The 21452-nt window shown below is 36.1% G+C and overlaps 1 protein-coding gene across 2 annotated transcripts in view; it reads right to left on the bottom strand.

Annotated features, from left to right (window-relative positions):
* Positions 1-21452, bottom strand: part of SHOC2 (SHOC2, leucine rich repeat scaffold protein) — a 54965-nt gene that overhangs the window by 31956 nt on the left and 1557 nt on the right. The window lies entirely within an intron of this gene.

Raw genomic sequence — 21452 nt, 5'->3', positions numbered from 1 at the left:
TATTCTAAGCAAATGGGCTCTGAAAAACAATTATACTGACAATTTTGGCATTTTCTTATGATTTTATACAGTAAATATTTATCAAGCACTTATGCAAAATCCTTTGAAAATCTATGAAAATTAATAAGGTAGACCTTATCCTCAAATAATTTATAGTCTGTACAAAAAGAAGTAAGATAAGTATACTAGTTACTATAGAACAAAATATTGTTGAGATGAAAAAGAGGAAAAGTCACAACAGCAGCTAATGTCTGAGTGCTTTCCATGTACAAATATTTGTAAGCACAAATATTAAACAGCCCTATGAGATAAACTGTTATCCCTATTTCATTCACAGAGACACTGAGGCACAGAAATATTTTTTAACTAGCTTTTAATCTTGGAAAAATGGTAAAGATGAGATTCCAACGTAGATAGTATGTATCTACAGCCTATGTTCCTAACCACTACACTAAAACTGCTCTATCTGCAACTAATTATCAGATAGTCTAATTAACAGCCATGATTTCAAAAGTGATGATGATAGAACAGAGAGCAGTCTGGTAAAAGAACAAAATAAGCAAAGTGAAATATGTATAGACAACAGCAAATAGGTTCAGGAAAAAGGGCATTAAGAATCTGCACTTAAACAAGCACTCTAGATGACTCTGATGCAGGTAGATCTGGGGACTACCTTCCAGAGGGAGGTGACCAGTGGTGGCGGTGGGGGGTGGGGCCGGCCAAGATGACTCTGATGCAGGTAGATCTGGGGCCTGATCGCCAGGCCTAGGGACCAGTGGTGGCGGTGGGGGGTGCATCAGGCCTCTAGTTACTATATAACGTAAGTTTTTTTTAATTCTTGGTTTTATTTCTAGTTCCTAGGTAAATCTTTTCACACCTCAAATTCTTGTTAACTTTCACAACAGCAATATAATATTTGTCCTTCACATATACTCATTTGTTTCTGTTGTATCTGTATTTTTCTTATTTCTTTAATAAAACTGTAATAACATTTTTGAGTGTCAAACACACCCATTCCCCATCCTGGTCAAGTCAGAACTAAAGCAAATGAGTTTTGCAGAGCAGGTGGGCATCAACCAGTGATGGTTGAAAGTGAAAAATCAAAAAGTCCCATAGCAGAATGTCAGCAGGAGTACTGAAAGCCTACCCCCATCTTGGATTTCAGAGCCCAGGTAAGAGGAGAAAGACGATCCCACAAGGGGGCAGTTCAGTTTGGGGCAGTTCAGTTTGGGGGATATCAGAACCCAAACAGGACCAAGTGAACATCAACATAAGTTGGCAATCCACAGGAGGTGGACATGTGTGTCCTCACAGGGGGATGGCTCAGCATGGAGAATCAGAGACTGAATGGAGTGAAAAGAATGTGCACAGGTAGTGATGAACCAGTGTGTGACACTGGAGCGTAAGAGGGGTAAGTAAGGAAGATGTCTACATGAAGAGCTGGGTGGTTAAGGGATAGGTGCATGCATGGGGAGTTAAGAATACAAGCAAGGTGAAGAGGGCCTCCACGATATAAATACAGCACTAAAAAATGGGCAGGCAATTCATAGAATAATACTTAAATGACCAATAAATACTGTTTCAAAACTGCTCAATATTTCAAATAATTTGAGAACTATTAAGAGACATTATTGCCATCAGGTTAGCAAGTAAAAAGTCTGATAAAACCAACTGTTAGAGAATATGGAGCTGAAAAAACTCACACTCTGCTGGTAAAAGTATCATTGTTAAAACTATTATGGCCAACAATTTGGTAAAAACCTGATGAATTTGAAAATGCCATATCTACCCATTAGATCCATCAATTCTACTCCTAGGTATTTACAGTATGAAAACTTCTACACGCTTGCACAAGGAGCCTCTATGACAAAGTCCCTCTTCACCATGGTAAAAATCACTACACCTCCAGAAACTCAGATAAATCTCAGAAACAATAGTAAACACCACCTCCAAAAACAGAAACATATTAAATTGCAGAATAATATATAAAGAATGGTTCTGTGAGTGAACATATTCAATGACACATCTGATACGGGATTTAATATCCAAAATTTATAAAGAACTCAACACCAAAAAAACAAACAATCCCATTTAAAAAAATGGGCAAAGGACCTGAATAGACACTTTTCCAAAAGAGAACATACAGATGGCCAATAGACATGAAAAGATGCTCAACATCACTAATCATCACAGAAGTGCAAACGAATGAAACTGGATTGCATTTTATCCCCATGTACAAAAATTAATTCAAAATGGATCAAAGACTTAGACATAAGACCCCAGACTATAAGTCACATAGAAAAAAATATAGGTACCAAACTTATGGACCTACGTGGAGAACATTTTATGGACTTGCCCCCAAAGGCAAGGGAGGTAAAGGCAAAAATAAATGAATGGGACTATATCAAACTGAAGAGCTTCTGCACAGCAAAAGAAACGGACAACAAAACAAACAGGCAGCCAACCAGATGGGAGATGATATTTGCAAACAGTAGCTCTAACAAAGGTTTAATTTCCAAAATATAAAAAGAACTCATAAAACTCAACACCAAACAAACTATCCAATCAAAAAGTGGGCAGAGGACCTGAAAATACACCTCTCCCAAGAAGACATACAAACAGCCAATAGATATATGAAAAGATGTTCAACCTCACTGGCAATCAGGGAAATGCAAATTAAAACTACAATGAGATACCACCTTACACCAGTTAGAGTAGTCATTATCAACAAGACAAGCAACAACAAGTGTTGAAGAGGTTGTGGAAAAAAGGGAACCCTCAGTGACTGCTGGTGGGAATGGAGACTGGTACAACCACTATGTAAAGCAGTCTGGCGATTCCTCAAAAAATTAAAAATAGAGCTACCATACGACCCAACAATTCCACTCCTCGGTATATACCCGAAAAACTAGAAATCATTTATATGCAAAGACATATGCACCCCTATGTTCATTGCAGCATTATTCACGGTGGCCAAGAGTTGGAAACAGCCAAAGTGCCCTACGACAGAGGACTGGATAAAGATGATGTGGTATATATATATACACAGTGGAGTACTACACGGCCATAAGGAAGGAAGAAATAGCGTCATTTACAACAACATGGATGTACCTTGAGAACATTATGCGAAGTGAAATAAGTCAAACAGAGAAAGCTAAGAACTATATGATTTAACTCATATGTGGAATATAAAACTGAAACTTATGTACGCAAACAGCAGTGTGGTGGTTGCCAGAGGGAGGGGGGTGGGGGAAGAAAAGGGTCCTAATATGAGGTGACAGGAGATTTGACTTTGGATGGTGGGCACATGGTCCTATATACAGATTTTGTAAATTAGTAATCCACACATGCAACCTATATGTTCATGTAGACTACTGTCACCCCAATAAAATTTAAAATAAAAAATAAAATAAAAAACGTAATGAGATATCACCTCACACCTGTCAGGATGGCTATCAATAATAAATCAACAAATAAGTGTGGGTGAGGATGTGGAGAAAAGGGAACCCTCATGCAGTTGATGCGAATGCAGACTGGTGCAGCCACTGTGGAAAGCAGTATGGAGTTTCCTCAAAAAATGACCCAAAAATTCCACTTCTGGGAATATATCAGAAGAAACCCAAAACACTGATTCGAAAGAACGTATGCACCCCTATATTCATTGCAGCATTATTTGCAATAGCCAAGGTGCCTATCAGTAGATGAGTGGATAAAAAAGCCATGGTACATTTATACATTGGAACATTACTGGGCCATAAAAAAGGAAATCTTACCTTTTGCAACAGCATGAATGGACCTTGGGAGTATTATGCTAAGTGAAATAAGCCAGTCAGAGAAAGTTAAGTACCATATGATTTCACTTATATGTGGAATCTAATGAACAAAATAAACTTAGAAACCAGAAACAGACTCATACACAGAGAAGAGACTGACAGCTGTCAAAAAAGAGGGGGTTTGGGGGGTTGGGTGAAAAAAGTGAAGGGATTAAGCAAAAACAAAAAAAACCTCATAAACACAGATAACACTATGGTGATTACTAGAGAGAAAGGTGGGTAGGGGAAAGTAGAAGAAAGTAAAGGAGGGATAAATGGTAATGGAAGGAGGCTTGACTTGGGATGGTGAACACACAATATACAGATAATGTATTACAGAACTGCATACCTGAAACTAATATAGTTTTATTCACCAATGCCACTCCAATAAATTCCATATAAGTTTTTTTAAAAAAGAATAATTTATTTGTATAAAGTTTTAAAACATTTAAGATATATATTGTTTGTGGGTACTTATATATAAAGATTAGACACAAATAAAGGATTGAGAAACATCAAATTTAGGATAGTGATTTCTAAGTTATAGTTAAGGGTAAAAACCAAGGTATGGTAGTATGCTAAACCGATGTTTGGTGAATTGAATCACAGAGTCCAAAGTTATGTTTCCATTCTGAAGTAAATGATCAAATGAACTCTGGGTCCCTCCCCGCCCACCCCCCGCGTTTTGAAAGACCTATAAAGGTATCTTCACTACTCATTAGAATAATATTGATTTAAAAATATGAGAAATAATGTTCTATCTACCAATGAAAACATTAAAAAAGAACAGGGCTGGTGAGCATACAGAGAAATGGACAATCACAGTCTGCTGATGGGCATACAATCCAGAAAATCCTTTTTGAAAATGTGGCTTCTTCACAATATGATTAATTGGGGTATTTTTATTTGTTTGAAGAAAAACATAAATGTGAGAGTTACACATTTGTGTAAGAGCACAGAAGAAATAAAAGAATGTATCCTAAACTTTATTTAAGTGCTTACCTCTCTCTCTGGAAAGACAGGGGAGCTATCAGTGATGAGAGACTGGCTGAGGAAATGGCAGGGAATAAGGTAAAGAAATGGAGGTTGAGAGCAAACGCTAGAAGAGTTTGGAATCTGCCACAGATTCTTCATCTGGAATCTTATGAGCAGTACATGAAATAGATATGCATTCTGGGCCTGACTGACTCGGAAAGGAAGTTATATGTTTGCATGTGCCTCAGTATGTCAGTACTGAAGGAAGGCAGATGCGTCGTCAATCTCTAGCTAAACTCTTTCTCAAAAAGAAATCTCCACTCTCTCTTTCACCTGCCTGGTCCTAATGGTGTAAGACTTGTCACTTCAGTTCAGGTTGAGAGTTTATAAATTACTATCACATGATTACATTTGACTTCCAATTAACCCTGTGAAGTAGGCACCCCAAGTGGTGTTACTCCCATTAACAAATGAGTTAACCAAGATTTATGGAAGTTAAATTATTTGACCAATAGGATGGTGTGAATCTGACAGTAACACCACTAGTAATAGCAGATACGTAGTATTTATCGAGTACTTACTACATGCCAGGCACTGTGCTAAGTGCTTTCAGCTGTTATCCCATTAAGTCCTTGCAATAATACTGAGGAAGATTAATCCTCATTTATAAATGAAACTGAGGCTCAAAAACAATCAAATGACTTGTCAAAGATCACACAGAGCATAATTGGCAGTCACAAGCCTGATAGAGTTCTGACTCCAAAACCACGTCTTAACCACTATACTAATTCAGAATATATTCAGTAGATATACATAATCATGTAAATATCAGGATTAGATACATGAACCAAGGAAAATTGTTCACAGAACAAGATTTGATTCTGTAGCATTTAGGTCCACTTTGCCACTAATAGTAAAATCTATTCTATATATATAAAAGCCTAAGTGACCTTTACGATCGAACGACTGAACAACCGGTCGACCCGTCGCTATGATGCGCACTGACTACCAGGGGGCAGACTCTTAATGCAGGAGCTGCCCCCTGGTGGTCAGTGTGTCCAGCCAGAAGCCGGGCTCACAGCTGGCAAGCTCAGCTGCGGCAGGGGGAGCCTCTCCTGACTCCGCAGCAGTGCTACTGAACGGAGGCAGCAGGTGCAGAGGAGCGAGATGAGTGCGAGTGGCACGGTCCAGCCCCGGCTTGGGCACCTCCCTGGCCACCTGCCACTTGGCGCACTGCTACATCTCCCCTGAGGGATCCCGGATTGTGAGAGGGCACAGGCCATGCTGAGAGGGACCACCTCCCACCCCCCACACCCCACGCACGAATCCATGCACTGGGCCTCTAGTATATACATAAATGTTTCCATAACTGACCACAATGGAAGTGATGATGCAGCTCAATTCAGAAAAGAACCTGACTCATGCTTCCTGGGTCCATGTACTGATTATTAAAAACTAGCACTTATTATTCCTTAGTAGTAGCATTGTTAAGAGTACATTCATGCCCTAGCCGGTTTGGCTCAGTGGATAGAGCATCGGCCTGCGGACTCAAGGGTCCCGGGTTCGATTCCGGTCAAGGGCATGTACCTTGGTTGCGGGCACATCCCCAGTAGGGAGTGTGCAGGAGGCAGCTGATCAGTTTCTCTCTCATCGATGTTTCTAACTCTCTATCCTTCTCCCTTCCTCTCTGTAAAAAATCAATAAAATATATTAGAAAAAAGAGTACATTCATATTTCAAAACTTTTTCTCTTGCCTAGGAGAAAGAGAATAATTCAGACAAGTAAGAGGGGACTGTATGTCCAGAGACTTACCTGAGATGTTCTATCTACATTAAATTTGACCCACCTTAATTTATATCAAACTCTATTTTCAATTCTCATATTAAATGAAGGTATCTTCTAGCTATTTCTTTCTCAAAAGGAATGTGATTAAAAGTAATATATTGGGGGAGTTGAGGGGAGGTAGGGTGCATTTAAAAAAAAACTAGACCAAAAGCTCTGGAGCTGTAGATCTGGGTTCCAAATCCCTTGAGAAATTACAATGTGACCTTAGACAAATGCTATCTTTCTAAGCTTCAGTTTTTTCATTCGGGGAAAAAAAAAAAAAAAAAAAAGAACGAATTTGGGGTCTACATGATCTCATAGGTACCTAAAGCTCTAAGACTCCAATTGCTGAGTCTTAAAGCATTTTCAAAGACCAATTTTGGGTGTTCAAAAATTACTTTCTGAGTAACCTATATACCATCTATCTATATATATAAAAGGCTAAAAAGCCTAAGCGACTGGCCAACCTTCTGGTAGCTATGACACTCACTGACCACCAGGGGGGAAACGCTCAATGTAGGAGCTGCCGAACTGCAGTGACTTCGCAGCTGCGGTTCTTGGGTGATGCACCTGGAACCAGAGAGGAGGGAGCCCGATTCCGGGGTGCATCAGCCAAGAACCACCCTCTCGCAATCTGGGACCCCCTCGGGGGATGTTGGGGAGCCAGTTTCGGCCCGATCCCCGCAGGCCAGGCCAAGGGACCCCACCGATGCATGAATCTGTGCACTGGGCCTCTATCCATGTATATAAAAGGCTAAATGATCGACCAACTGTCCGGCCGTCCGGTACGTATGATGCGCACGGTATGACTTGTGCATGCACGATACATATAAAGCTCTCACTGGTGCCAATTGCACGCGCCCAACCGGCCAGTACATATGATGGGCACTGGCAATCCTATCCTATCTAATAAAAGCCTAATATGCAAATCAACCTAACGGCAGACCAACCAGTTGCTATGACGCACACTGACCACCAGGGGGCAGGTGCTCAATGCAGGAGCTGCCCCCAGCCTGCAGGCCCCAGGCCAGCCAAGGCAGGTGCGGGGGGGGGGGGGGCCTGGATTGCCCTGCTGGGTTGCCCCACGGATCGGCCCTGATCGCTTGGCCAGGGCTAGGGACCCTCCCCATTCACGAATTTCATGCATCGGGCCTCTAGCTTATCCATATTAAAAACCTTATTAGGTCCCCATGGCTACAGATAATCCTGTCATGCAAGCACATGTTTTAGAATACCTAACAACATGCTAACCTGAAAATGTTCAGTAATACATTCTCCAAATTTCCCAAAATCTATTTCTACAACATTTAGTCCCATGGTCAAATAGGTTTAGGAGAAGATGTATTTCAAACATAATTAAACTGTGTTTTTACAGCAGAAATTACCAGTGCTTTTAATATAACAGTGTACTTTGTGAAGAATATATAAGACTTCCCAATCTATATGCTATATACTAGTTATCAGTATTCTTCGTATGAAGGATAGTAATACCTTTTCCTATTAATGAGACTATTAATATGGATGTCATAAATATTCCCTTTCTGTTGATAATTTTTCTTTTAACTTAATCATGGCATTCATAAATACATATAAAATCTTAAAAGTGTAGAAAAATATCCATCAAATGATGGTTATGTATTAGGATGGTTTTCGCTTTCCTTTATCTCTGTATCACTTTTTTTAAAAATATATTTTATTGATTTTTTACAGAGAGGAAGGGAGAGGGATAGAGAGTTAGAAACATTGATGAGAGAGAAACATCGATCAGCTGCCTCCTGCACACCTTCTACTGGGGATGTGCCCACAACCAAGGTACATGCCCTTGACCGGAATCGAACCTGGGACCTTTCAGTCCGCAGGCCGACACTCTATCCACTGAGCCAAACCAGTTAGGGCTCAGTATCACTTTTTAAATGTATATAATAAGCATTCACTCTTTTCATAATTAAGGATGAAAAAAAGCTATTTTCATTTTGAAACAGAAAAAATCCTAAAAGTGCTAGTTTGGTTATATTGACTTTTAAACTGAGAAAGGATAAAGGTAATTAAATTTCATTTATAAAGAAAATCTGAATGTATAATACAAGAGGTCAACATAATATCAAAGCCCATTTAAATTAGTCCATGATAGCCCATGAAGAACTAAATATATCCAGCACTTCAGATTTGAATTATAGTACAAGAGATATTCAAAAGTTCATGGAGGGATCTGATCCACTGAAGTTATAAACCAATTTTTGGATACTGGCAGTTCAGAAAAACAGTTTTTCTCCAATTATAAATATTTAAATTTATATAAGTATAAAAACTGTATTTTCATTCAGTCAACATTTTATTTAATACATACTAGTAAGTGTCATGCACTGTTCAAGATGCTAAGTATGCAATAATAAGTCACAGTTCTTGTCTGTAAGCTTACGAACAAGTGGATAAGGCAAAGAACGGTGTGGTAAGGATTGCTGCAGCACAAAGAGAAGACCCTAAAACAGTCTTGGACATTGGGGGAATCAGTAAAGGCTTCTTAAAAAAGTTAACAGGTAGGCCCTGTTCAGATAGCTCAGTTGGTTATAGGACTGTCCAGATCCCCCGTCAGGGCACATACAAGAATCAACAAATGAATGCATAAAAAGTGAACAAGAAGTCGATGTTGTTCTTTCTTTCTCTACCCACCTTCCTCTAAATTTTTTTAAATCAGTCAATCATTAATTAAAAAAGACACTAGCTAAGGAGAAAGCAACTAAAAAGGTTTGGAGGGGAGGTCAAGATTCCTGGAGTCATCCTGACTCCTACCTCTCCTTCAGTTCTGACATCCTAATCATCACCAAATCCTATCCATTCTTTTCCCAAAATTTCTCCTGACTTCAACTTCTCTTCATTCTCACTGCCACTACCCTGCTCTAGGCAATACCAAATTTCTTCCAATAGCTTTGTAACTGGTCTTACCACAACCACTCCCCCATCCTGTTCCTAACCTAATCACTACACTGTAATTAGAGTGATCATTCAAATACTCACATCTAATCGGGTTACTATACAATTTAAAACACTTGAGGGAAGAGTGGGTGGCCTCCATAAACACAGCCCTCAGGATAAAATCCAAATTTCTTAGCAGTAATTACCGAGTCTTTCAAGATCTGGCCCCTGCTTACTTCTCCTGCCACAACTCTGATATTTCCCACTTTGCACTCTAGTCACAGCAGGTCCTGCTATCTCTGGTCCCTCCCCCCCGCCTGGACTTTATACAAGCTATTCTCTTCTGCCAGAAACATTGGTTTACAATTCTTCACTGATCAAATTCTTGTATTCTTCAGATCTCAGCTTAGAGGTCTGGGAAGCCTTTCTTGATTACTCAGAAACATTTCTGAATATCCCGTCCTCCACTTAAAACTACCCCTTATCAGAACATGCATCACACTGGATTATACTTACTAGGTTAGTTGTCTGACTCCTTCATTTAAAGTAATGGAAAATAGGGACCCTTCTTTTTCACAGTTGTATCCTAGTACCTAGAAATAATGCCTAACACATAATAGCAGTTATATTTATTAAAAGAATTATAAATATATGTTAACTTGGCTTTATCTGCCCTACTAGATGACAGGCTCCTTACATAAAGAAACAATTTTTACTCTATAAAGTGCTCTACAAATTAAAAGATATCATGAACTTTTTGTTAAGCATACAGTAAGTACTCAATAAACACTTGCTGAATGAAGATAACTGAACAACAAACAGATAAAAATGTTTTCTCACCCTAGCTGGTTTGGCTCAGTGGATAGAGCATTGGCCAGACTGAAGGGTCCCAGGTTTAATTCAGGTCAAGGGCTCAACCCCCGGCCCTGGTCAGGACACGCGTGCAGGAGGCAACCAATTGGTTGTTTCTCTATCTCTTCCCCTCCCTTCCACTCTCTCTAAAAAATCAATGGAAACCCATCCTTGAGTGAGGATTAACCAAAAAAAAAAGACACACACACACACACACACACACACACAGTTGCCTCATGCATAGTTTCCCTATATTCCACTTAAAATTAACTAGAAATCACTCTGATTTTGATATGAATACCTAAAAATGGCAAGATTTCACTTGTACTTTCCTTTTTTATAAGATCTGAAACACTCCTTATTCTATTAAGTAGCTTAAAGGACCAAAATAAACTGTCTACCCTCCAAATCACTTCAAGATATATATTTTTGTTGTTCAGGAGTTAAAAAAGGAATCCTCAAAACTGGAAGACCTAAGATTAAGAAAGCACCCCAAATTAACATGCTTAAGGGAACATTATTGATCATAGAGAAATTAAAAAAATAAAAACCACATTCTTAGGCAGTATGAGTGAACCTGAGGTAAGAGTAGTTTTCATGAAGGCTAAAGAAATAGCTGTCTGTGAACAACTCATAGCACCTTCAAATTCATTCACCTTATTTTTCCCTTTGCTGAGGAGGCAAGATGAAATAGTTTGGATGGACATGGAGAAGACATGGTTAACTTATTTTATACAAGAGCAAATACATGAGAGCTTTTCAGGAAATCTGTGTTCCTTCTTATGAGAAAAAAATAAAACTTACATAATTTTGATTCTGGGCAAACAAGTTTTGAGCAAAGAACTGAAAATTCTTGTTTACCCAACCCACAACATAAGCCATAATGGGATTACAGCTCTCTTGTACAACACTTCAACTCACCTATATATAAATTGCAAGATTCTCCAACAAAGTTATCAAAATAAAACGCAGAGGTTTTGTAGGGGGGATTTAAATGTCTCAATATAACTTAAGATATGACAGTAAACATCAAATATCCTTGACCAAACGTTATCTGAAAAACTTATGCCACACAAACACTCCCCCAAAAGATTTACCTCTGAATATTGCTTAAATTGCTTTTCTTGCCAAGGAATTCAAAACATGTCAAACACGACCCTAAGTATTCCCAAAATATACTTTACTCTTCATTTATCAGGGGCAAACTAGCAATAAACCAATAAGTTGGTTACTTAATTATCAGTGTAAAGCAAAAGAGATAAAATGTAATTGCTATCTTAGGTTATTAACACTAAGATGACTGTAATGCTCAATAAAGTATTTTCAATTAAAAAAATGATTTTATGCTAAAAATTAAGTTGATTACATTTAACTGTTTCATTTTTGTTAGTATTAACCGCACATTCCTTTACTAGGTCTTATCTGATTATAAATCCTTTCCATTACTTACTCTATAAACTATTTATCAGAAACTGTCAGAAAAACATAAACAAAAATAAATGTACTGTATGTAACAAGATTAGAAGAGTGTGTGGTCTCAAGGTAGGTATTTTACATTTAAGAATCAGTATTTAATAAGTTCCCATTACTGTAAAACAAATAGCCTTTTTCACGTCTTGAAACTATTTAGATGAAGACCATATGCTCAAGTAATTATTTTATTTATCTACTTATCCTTGACAGTTGTTAAACAGGATTTACAGAATACATTTGGGGCTTTAAAAATATCTCTCATTTATCTCTGTATTAATTTTTTAAATATCCCATAGCAAAAAATCTTTCTCATATAAGATCAAAAGAAATACATTGAGCAGCCAGGCCCAATTTAACTAAGATCAATAAAGAATTTCTCCCTTTAAAAACTACTCAAAATAAAGAAAGGCAGGCCTTGCTTATATTTTTGAATATCCATAAAAGGACATTTTATTATTTTGTAATTTAACACATTAAATCCAATCAGTTCCCAACTTATTACTATCATATTACTATAATCTCAAAATATGATTCCCACAGTTTATAGAAGCTTTGATGTAAAAAAAATTCTTACATCACAAAAATATAGATCATAATTTGTAGGTAGCAAGTAATATATTAATTACTTAAAACATGCCAGAAAGAAAAAACATTATTTGTCAATACTTAATTTAAATTCCTCTCAGAAGCAATTCAAATATTATCAAATTGTTAGTTTATAAAAACTGGATAGTATAGTCAGGAAAGAGATGGGCTAATTAACAAGTTGTTTTTATTTTTAGGACATGAACCTACTATTGTGGATTATCAATTTTCAAAGATTTTGAGTATAATATAGCAAAACTTCAATTATATTAAATTTAATTTCAACTTTCTTCGATGAAACAAAAGATCTTCCAAGATCTTACCACCGGACCCTTATTATAGCGATTATTACATATATACTAGTATACCCATATATATGAAACTATCAGGCATAATTGAGATCCAGTTGAGAAAAGGCCATAAGATTTTTTATGTTTTTGTATGTGAATAATTAGTCTTGAATTAAGGCATTGCTCTCAGAGCTAACTTTACAAGAATTACATAGCTGACTTTTAAAGCTTAAGTCCTTCCTTTTTCATATCATGAAAATCCTTAAACTGAAACATTTAACTGTAATATTCATTTGTAGGTATTACAATTAGTGTGGATCAACTCAGTCCCTTTTTTTCATTAACAAAATAAGCTGACAGAAGTTTGTTTTATCAAATGCCTTTACAAACAGTTTCCTGAACAATGCATATAAATTAACAGACTTATTTTATTTTAATCCTCACCTGAGGACAAACTTAGAAAGAGAGGAAGGGTAGGAGGAGGGAGAGAGAGAGAAACATGGATTGGTTGCCCCTTACCAGGAAACAAACCCACAACCCAGACATGTGCCCTGACTAGGAATCGAACATGCAACCTTTTGGTGCAGGGGATGATGCTCAACCAACTAAGCCACTCCAACCAGGCAGTAGAGTTCACTCTTTATAATTAGTTTTCAAACAGTTTCAGTAGCTGGTTCTCATAGACTAGCATAATGTTGCTCAACATTCTGGAAGAGAAGTTTAAAATAATTTCCATTGAAAATTTTAAGTCATGTACACAATCATCATGGAAATGTTGATATCAGTTATTTTTTAAATTTTAATAGCATTTAAAATTTTGTTTCAAAAATAGTGATTCCATTTTTAAAGTCATTTCTCTCAAGCCCCAAAACAATGCTTTTTATGGCTTATTTGTAACCTAAAATATTATCACCTAATTTATACCATTCACTCACTGGCCATCATTATATTTGACTAGAGGCCGGGTGCACGAAATTCGTGCACTTGGGGGGGGGGGGGGGGGGCTCGGCCCTGGTCTGCGCCCTCTCACAGTCTGGAAGCCCTTGAGGGATGTCGACTGCCAGCTCGCTCCTAAGCCGGCAGTCGGACATCCTTAGCGCTGTGGTGGAGGCGGGAGAGGCTCCCACCACTGCCACTGGGCTTGCCAGCCATGAGTCAAGCTCAGGGCTTCTGGCTGAGTGGCGCTCCTTCCTGTGTGGAGGGCCCGACCACCAGGGGGCAGCTCCTGTGTTGAGCGTCTGCCCCCTGGTGGTCAGTGCACGTCATAGTGACCAGTCGTTCCGCTGTTCGGTCGACTTGCATATTAGCCTTTTATTACATAGGATCATCTTTAGGTCCTCAGAGCCCAACACAAAGCCTGACACAGTCTCACATATTTGGGGGCTTCAATAAACTTCGTTCGTGGCCCAAACACTCATCTTCAGTGTGTACTACAATAAGCTATTATATAACAGGAGGTGGGGAAAATTAAAAAATACTGCAGCACTACAAGCCATTTAGCATGCTGAGTTCCCACAGTTGCTTAGTGGGTGTTCTGAAACTAGGACATATTTCTAGTATTAAGAATTCCAAATCACTACTTCCAAAGTACAGAAATAAATGTCTTTAAGATTAAATAATAAAACCTTACTATTTTAAGCTACCTAGTATATAAGTGTTCTATTTCTATGTTTAAAACTGTAATTAACACATGGTAAACCAATATTTATTTTAGCAACAAAATAAGAAATTAGCTCTTCTACATACTTACCCTTATAGAACTCAATAGATTACAATATTAAGATAAAATGCAATTTATCTGAACCAGAACTAAAGTGAAATTTTATCCTAGAAGATACATGAAACAAAACTAAATATAATCTATTTCAGGTCACCCAATCTGTTACACTACATATACTTCTAGCAAAAAAGTAATTATGACCCCCAATCTAATTTTTCCAGTCTAGGTTACTAGGAAATGCCAAGAGATTAAGCTTACTCTCTTTAACAGAATAGAGGTTGCAGAAATATATCATTTTGTCATATCATTGCAACAGGTATGTTTTCATTCAAAACTGTTGGGAAAAAAAAACACATGTTGTTACTCAATTTTACATATTTCACAGCTAAATAAATAAAGAGCACATATTTGGTATAAAAGCTACTTCTGCAAATTTAAGGTCATAATATGATACTGCATTGATTCTGTATCATCAGATAATGATTTGCTTCTACTTAATTTTACTCAAATACTTATGGTGTCTACTGTATTTCACCCATTAAGCATATCTTTCCAATAACAAAAGTGTAACACATTAAAAAATTTTAGTTGTAGCCCTGGCCCCTGGCCAGTAAGGCTCAGTTGGTTGGAGCACCTTGGGTTTTGCTCCCAGAACATGCCCGAGTTATAGGTTCAATCCTTGGGGAGGCAGATGTTTCTCTTTCACATCCATGTTGTTGTTTTTTTTCTCTCTCTCTCTCTCTCTCTCTCAAATCAATTTTTAAAAAACCACCTCCTCCTGTGAGGATTAAATTTTTTTTAATTGTATCATTTTAGATAGAAACCTTTCTGAAATACAAAACATAGCTACATATAAAACAAATGGTGTCTTGAAAGATTCTAAGTGTGTTTATCACAACACGAAGGTGCCTTTAACTGATAATTATTTTTAAAGTTTTGTATTTGCTTTTAACTGTTTTCCCTCTGTTGTTATTTTCAACTCTCTTATGGCCTCTAGGAGTACCCCAGGTCTTTTTACATTTGGTTACCAAACTTTTAAAAATTGCATATTATGAGAGAGCAAAAAAGCCCTGAATTGAGTACTGAGGGATTGTAAAAGCAGGAAATGTGTTTAAGAGCAATGACACTTCTTTATCCTTTTTAGTGGCCTGTTTGTTTGGGGGGCTCTGCTCATTACGAAGCTTAGAGAATAGCAACAAGACAGACATTAAACACATCATTACAAAAATGATGAGTGGAATAAAAAAAGTGCAGATGCTAAGGGACCTTTAACAGAAAAATCTAACTAGGGAATCAAAGAAGACCTCCCCAAGGATGAAAAACTGAAGGCTGAAGGGTGATTAGGTTCGCCAGGTGAACATTACATTTGGTTTTATTCAAGAGGATATCAGAAAGTTTTAGTTTCCTATTACATAACCTTGAGATAAATGAGATGTTATAACATGTAACTGTAAAATGTGAGAATTTTAAAAAGAAATTTCTCAAATTTCTGTAATGAAAATGGAAGTATCAAAACCAAAAGAAAAGCAATATGAGAATGTTTTAAAATGGGAACTATGGCACTATTGCACTTTGTGGGAAATGGAGTTTGGGATGGCAAAGAAGGCCTCACTGTGCCCTTGAAAAAGTATTAAATCATACTATATGAAATATTACTTAATATTCAAATTCAGAAAACTTCTAAATCTTGTAAGACCATAAAAAGACTTCTACCAAGATATAACTACTAATCATACGGTCTGATCTACTTAGCTGAAAAAGTGGCATCTATATATATAAAAGGCTAAGTGACCGACCGCATGTCCATCCAACTGTCCAATCGACTGACCAGCCAGTACATATGACACACACTGGCAATTTCAAAATAAACATTGACTCACACATGCACGATACATATAAAGCTCTCACTGGCGCCAATCACATGTGATGCCAGAATGTATCTGAAGACCAACTACTGACACTTTGTTGTTGTTATATCATGTTGCTGTTGTTTATTTATTAATCAATTTATCATTGTTTTTATCAATGTTTTTATGTTTTTGTTATTTTTATATCATGTCTTTGTTTTTCTATCATGTTGTTATTGTTTATTTATTAATCAATTTATATATTATTTTCATATACATTTTACTAATTTTCTTTCATCTCTTACTTCTATTATAAAGGGCGAATAGCGATATTAAAATGTTTTGTATTTTAATTTTATAATACTGTTATTTATACTATTTTTTTTGCAGTAATGTAATTACCGCACGAAGCTTTCTTCTAATTAATTTCCTTTCAATGTGCACGAATCCGTGCACCAGGCCACTAGTTTTTAAATCAGTTTGCAAAGAAGTTGTTTTTAATTCTCAGAACAGCAAATTTTAAATGTATAGTAAAAACCTACTATGAGCTTTAAAGAAATTCATAATTGTTACTCTTAACATGATGCATAAATACTGAGAAAAAGATACTTAATTTCGATTTTGAAACATAATTGGAGTTCTAAGCCTGGGAATTATTTCATATCAGGCTAATATCTTCTCTTTTGTACTTAATTAAAATATTAATAAAATATACACTTTAAGTTTTAAGTAATAATTTTGAGCAGTTCCCCAACATTAATGCAGATTTACAGTTCAAGGCCCAAATTAAATTAGGCACACAAGAAATAACAGTCTCTAAAAATGTGAGCTTTCATGAAAGCCTACTGTATCACCTAAAATATTAGGTCACACATGAAATCCAAATTGCTATTCACCTGCAATTCTCCAAATGGACATTAATGTCTCCAACTTCTATGCTTTTTTTTAACCTCTATTTATCCTACTTATTCCTCAAGACTTAGTTCAGGCCCAATCCTCCAGTAAGCAATGCGGGTTATGCATGTAGTCTGAGCCTTAACTCATCTAAAATCTTCAGTGTATACTGCTATCAAAGCACCTGTCACTCTAAAACCAACTACTGATTTGTCCAACTTATGCAACAAACTGAACTTGTTGAGCATAGGAAACATAGTATATTTATTTCTGCATCCTCAGAGTGTGAACCATACATGGCACTCAGTAGATGGTCTATGACATTAGTGAATATGAAACTGTAGTTAGTAAGAAATATTTATAGAACAAAATTTGAAAGTTAACATAAAGACTATTTGCAAAACTGTGAAAGTCTTAAAAGCAGGAAGCAGTATTGTATTACACAAAACTGAGAAAGCTCAAATTTGATGAAATTCACTCTAAATTCTAAGACATTATCAGGGTCAGAACAACCCATTTCCACTTTACCTCCAAGACATTAGAAAAACTAAAAGAAAAAAGAACTATCTTTTTCAACTGTAAAATTACTAAATTAAAATTGTAGAACTTATAAATAGTATTTGAGGACAAATAAAGTGCTTAAATTGTGAGTATTCACAGTGCTATAAATATTAGAAGACAGACATGCCAAATACTTCATAAAAGATTTTCAGGTTCATTTCATGTAGGGACCAATTATACCTTTTAAAGGTCTCTTGTAATGTTTTAGCTTCAAGCAATATGTTCATTCTTTCTGACAAAAGAACCTTTGCCTTTTAACAGCATTCTCTACTTTTTGCAACCAGTGCTGATCTTTATAGAGAAATTGCAATGAGATATATAGTGTGAAATCTAATTAGTTCTTTTAAATCTTGATAATGGGAACTTATTTTCTCAAAAAGCATATATGTTGCCAACATCTGAAAAGCTGAAGAGCCCTTTGTCATTAGAATATGCTTTTCACATGTAAGAAATTTTGATTTGGTAAAAAGTTGCAAACCTGGGGAAAATACCCAACAAAGGTATAATAAACATTAGTTTACCCTAAAATAATTCAACTACATATTTTAGAACAGAAATCAGTTTCTCAGACTTATGCATCTTCTTCTCAACCTACACTGATGACAATTATATTGCAGAATACTCTATAATATATCAAGTTCAAGCACACCAGAGGTCACCTTGTAACTTACACATTTTTTCAGATTTTAAAAGTGTAGACAGGTAGAAAAATACAAAATTTTAACTACTATATTAAGAGAGAAAATATTTCCAGAAAGATCTATAGGGCATAAATTTGATGCAGTGTACAAGTAAAATTCAGAGACAGGGATAACAGAATATACATATACATATATATGAAAGATTTAGCCTTAAATTATAAAATGCCCATGCATAATATAATGCATAAAACGTAAGCCTAACAATAAACAAAAAATATCAATTTCATGCCTATAATACTCACTTCTCAAGTACCACATAAAAATACTTAATGTATTTTAAGTATTATAGCTAATTTCTATCTAATTCATCTTCTCACAAAATATTTACCAATTTCCTACTAGTCTTACTAGGAAATGTCCAAGTGCTTATTTATATCTAAATTTCCTCTCCTAACTGATATTTTATAATATAAACTACTTCAAGAATACTTTCATCAAAACCAAGCTATAAAAACCTCAGACTCACTAAAGGACTTGTGGGTCAACTTGTTTGGTTGTTTTTTATTGTTTTGGAGGGGCGTATGTATTGGACTTGGCTTTGTTTTGTTGTTATAAGTATTGATTTTATGCTTTTTCAGACACGAATGATATAGTAAATTGAATTATAAAGATATATTCTTTTATTTAATCTTCAACCTCCAAAATATATCAATGCTCATATCTGCAAATACAGGTTAGAGTATATTTTCTAGTCAAAAACACAACAGATTATTTTTATATATTTTAAATATCTTCTTACTAGAAAAAAAAAATCTAAAAATTTAAATTGTTTAAAGAACAAGTCCTACAGAAATATTAAATTACATTACAGATATTGATAATTTAGCATATCTTCAAAACCAATATGACCATAATTAACTGCCCAAATAACAAAGAATTCCAATTTTATCCACCCTTCCCCCATAATCCACACAGGTAAGCCAAGGCAAAATAATATACCAGCAGCTACTCAGAAACCATCTTTGGGAGTACTTTACAGAGAATTCCAGTTTATGGCTCTCTGAACGTGGAACAAGCCCTGTTCCAAGACACTGAAGAAATAGTAGTGTTTAAAAAGCATTAATTCCAGCAAGTCTAACAAAAGAATTTATAATTTTGCTGTTTCTTTTGAAAAGTGAAATGTTTCAAATTTCTGACTGGGTTGTAGTTCACAAAATATTAATATAACTCTTGCTACAATTATCAAATCACAGCTTTGATAAAATTTCTGAATATGGTAGTTTAAAACTAAAAAATTATCCAGCTACAAGCTATTAATGTAGCTCTTAATAGCACTCTTTAATGCAAAACAATTTTTAAAAAAATAAGAGAAAATTTTAAACACTTGAAAACTATATTAACAATGAGATCAGCAAACAAATGCCAACCTGACATAAATGTAGCTGTTTCTTCAAAAACTGAACAAACATCTTGGGGGGAAAAGCAGGAACCTTAGATACAGGCAAGGTCCATATCTCAAAACTGGCATTTCAAGAATATAGTTTACGAGGAATTCCTACCATTTGGGACATGAATTGACCTTGAAGGCAAACAAGTCAGAGAAAGACAAATACTGTATGGTCTCACTTAGATATGGTATCTAAAGAACACACAAAACATACTAACAACAACAAAAAACATAAAAAAAAAGAGATCAGACTTGTGGTTACCAGAGAGGAGGATGGGGGAGGGGAACAGGAGGAAGTAGGTAGTTAAAAGGTAACAAACCTCCAGTTACACAATAAGTACGTACTAGGGATGTAATGTACAACATGATGACGACAGCTACCCGCTGTATGATACACAGAAAGTGAGAGCAACCTAGAGTTCTCATCACGAGAAATATTTCCTTATTTTCTTTTTCTTTTTGTATATCTATATGAGAAGATGAGATGTTACCCAAACCTGTTATGGTAATCATCTCACAATATATATAAACCCAACCAGCACGCTATATGCTTTAAACCTATACAGTGATGTATGTCAATTATTTCTCAATAAAATTTGAAAAAATGATTATTATAGTTTTACGTTAGAGCTTTATATTACTTTTAAGCCATTTTAAAGTTACAAACCTTAGACAAAGCCTTTTATTTGTCTGTGGTCTATTTTTCAAATGTATAATCATAATGAATTAAAAGTACGGTGTACCTTATGCCCAAACAAGTATTTAAAAGGCTTATATTCAATCTAAGTTCCATAGGTAGGAATGGTCATTTACATACTTCATTCCTCAAAATTCTTGTCACTTGTCACATAGAAAAACCTTAACACGATAAATTCAAACTATAAATGTAAGCTTTGTGAATGTTACAAATTGTACCCAATAGCTAAATTTCTTCAAATACAACGTAACAGAAGGATTATGGCGTGGAAGTCTAGAGATTAGTACATTAATAAACTGAGGTCTTTAAAATAATGTTTCAGTATTGATGCTTCATTTAGATACAAAAATACTTGGTTACACAAGTGTACCCTGGGACTCTGAAAAACATAACAAAAATAAGTTTTAGATACAATAATCCCTCTGGGTAGATACTAGAAACTGCTGACATTTAAGAAATGTACAAAACTGCACAAATATAAATAAGCTTATAGACTGCTGGTAGTTAGGATGAAGGCAAATACTATACAGTCCACATCTGCAACCCACTTTTGCTTCAGCATCCCCAGAGACTTAGAAAACATTTCTTTGGGTAGGTTGCAAAACATTGCTTCCTCTTTTATTCTCATCACCCCCATTATGATACAAAGCAACAGACAACAAAATCAAATCGGCAATTGTAAGGGGCTGAAAGCTTAAAAATCCGTATTCATTCCACCTGTTTGTAAATCCACACGAACACAATAACACAAACCCGCTGCTGATGGCGGGGGGGGGGGGGGGGGTGCGGGTGCAATTAATGGTTTGGAGTCGTTATTCTTCTTACCTAAACGTGAGGCGGGGGAGGAGGATGATACAAAACAATGGATGCTGAGGGGCTGGGGGGCTGGGGGGTTCGTTTTGTCCCGAAACCTCTAGTGTT

The sequence above is a fragment of the Myotis lucifugus genome, unplaced genomic scaffold, assembly GCF_000147115.1.
Source record: "Myotis lucifugus unplaced genomic scaffold, Myoluc2.0 scaffold_44, whole genome shotgun sequence".
NCBI lineage: Eukaryota > Metazoa > Chordata > Mammalia > Chiroptera > Vespertilionidae > Myotis > Myotis lucifugus.
Note: the sequence above shows the minus strand (reverse complement) of the source record. Positions and strands in the feature narration are given on the sequence as shown.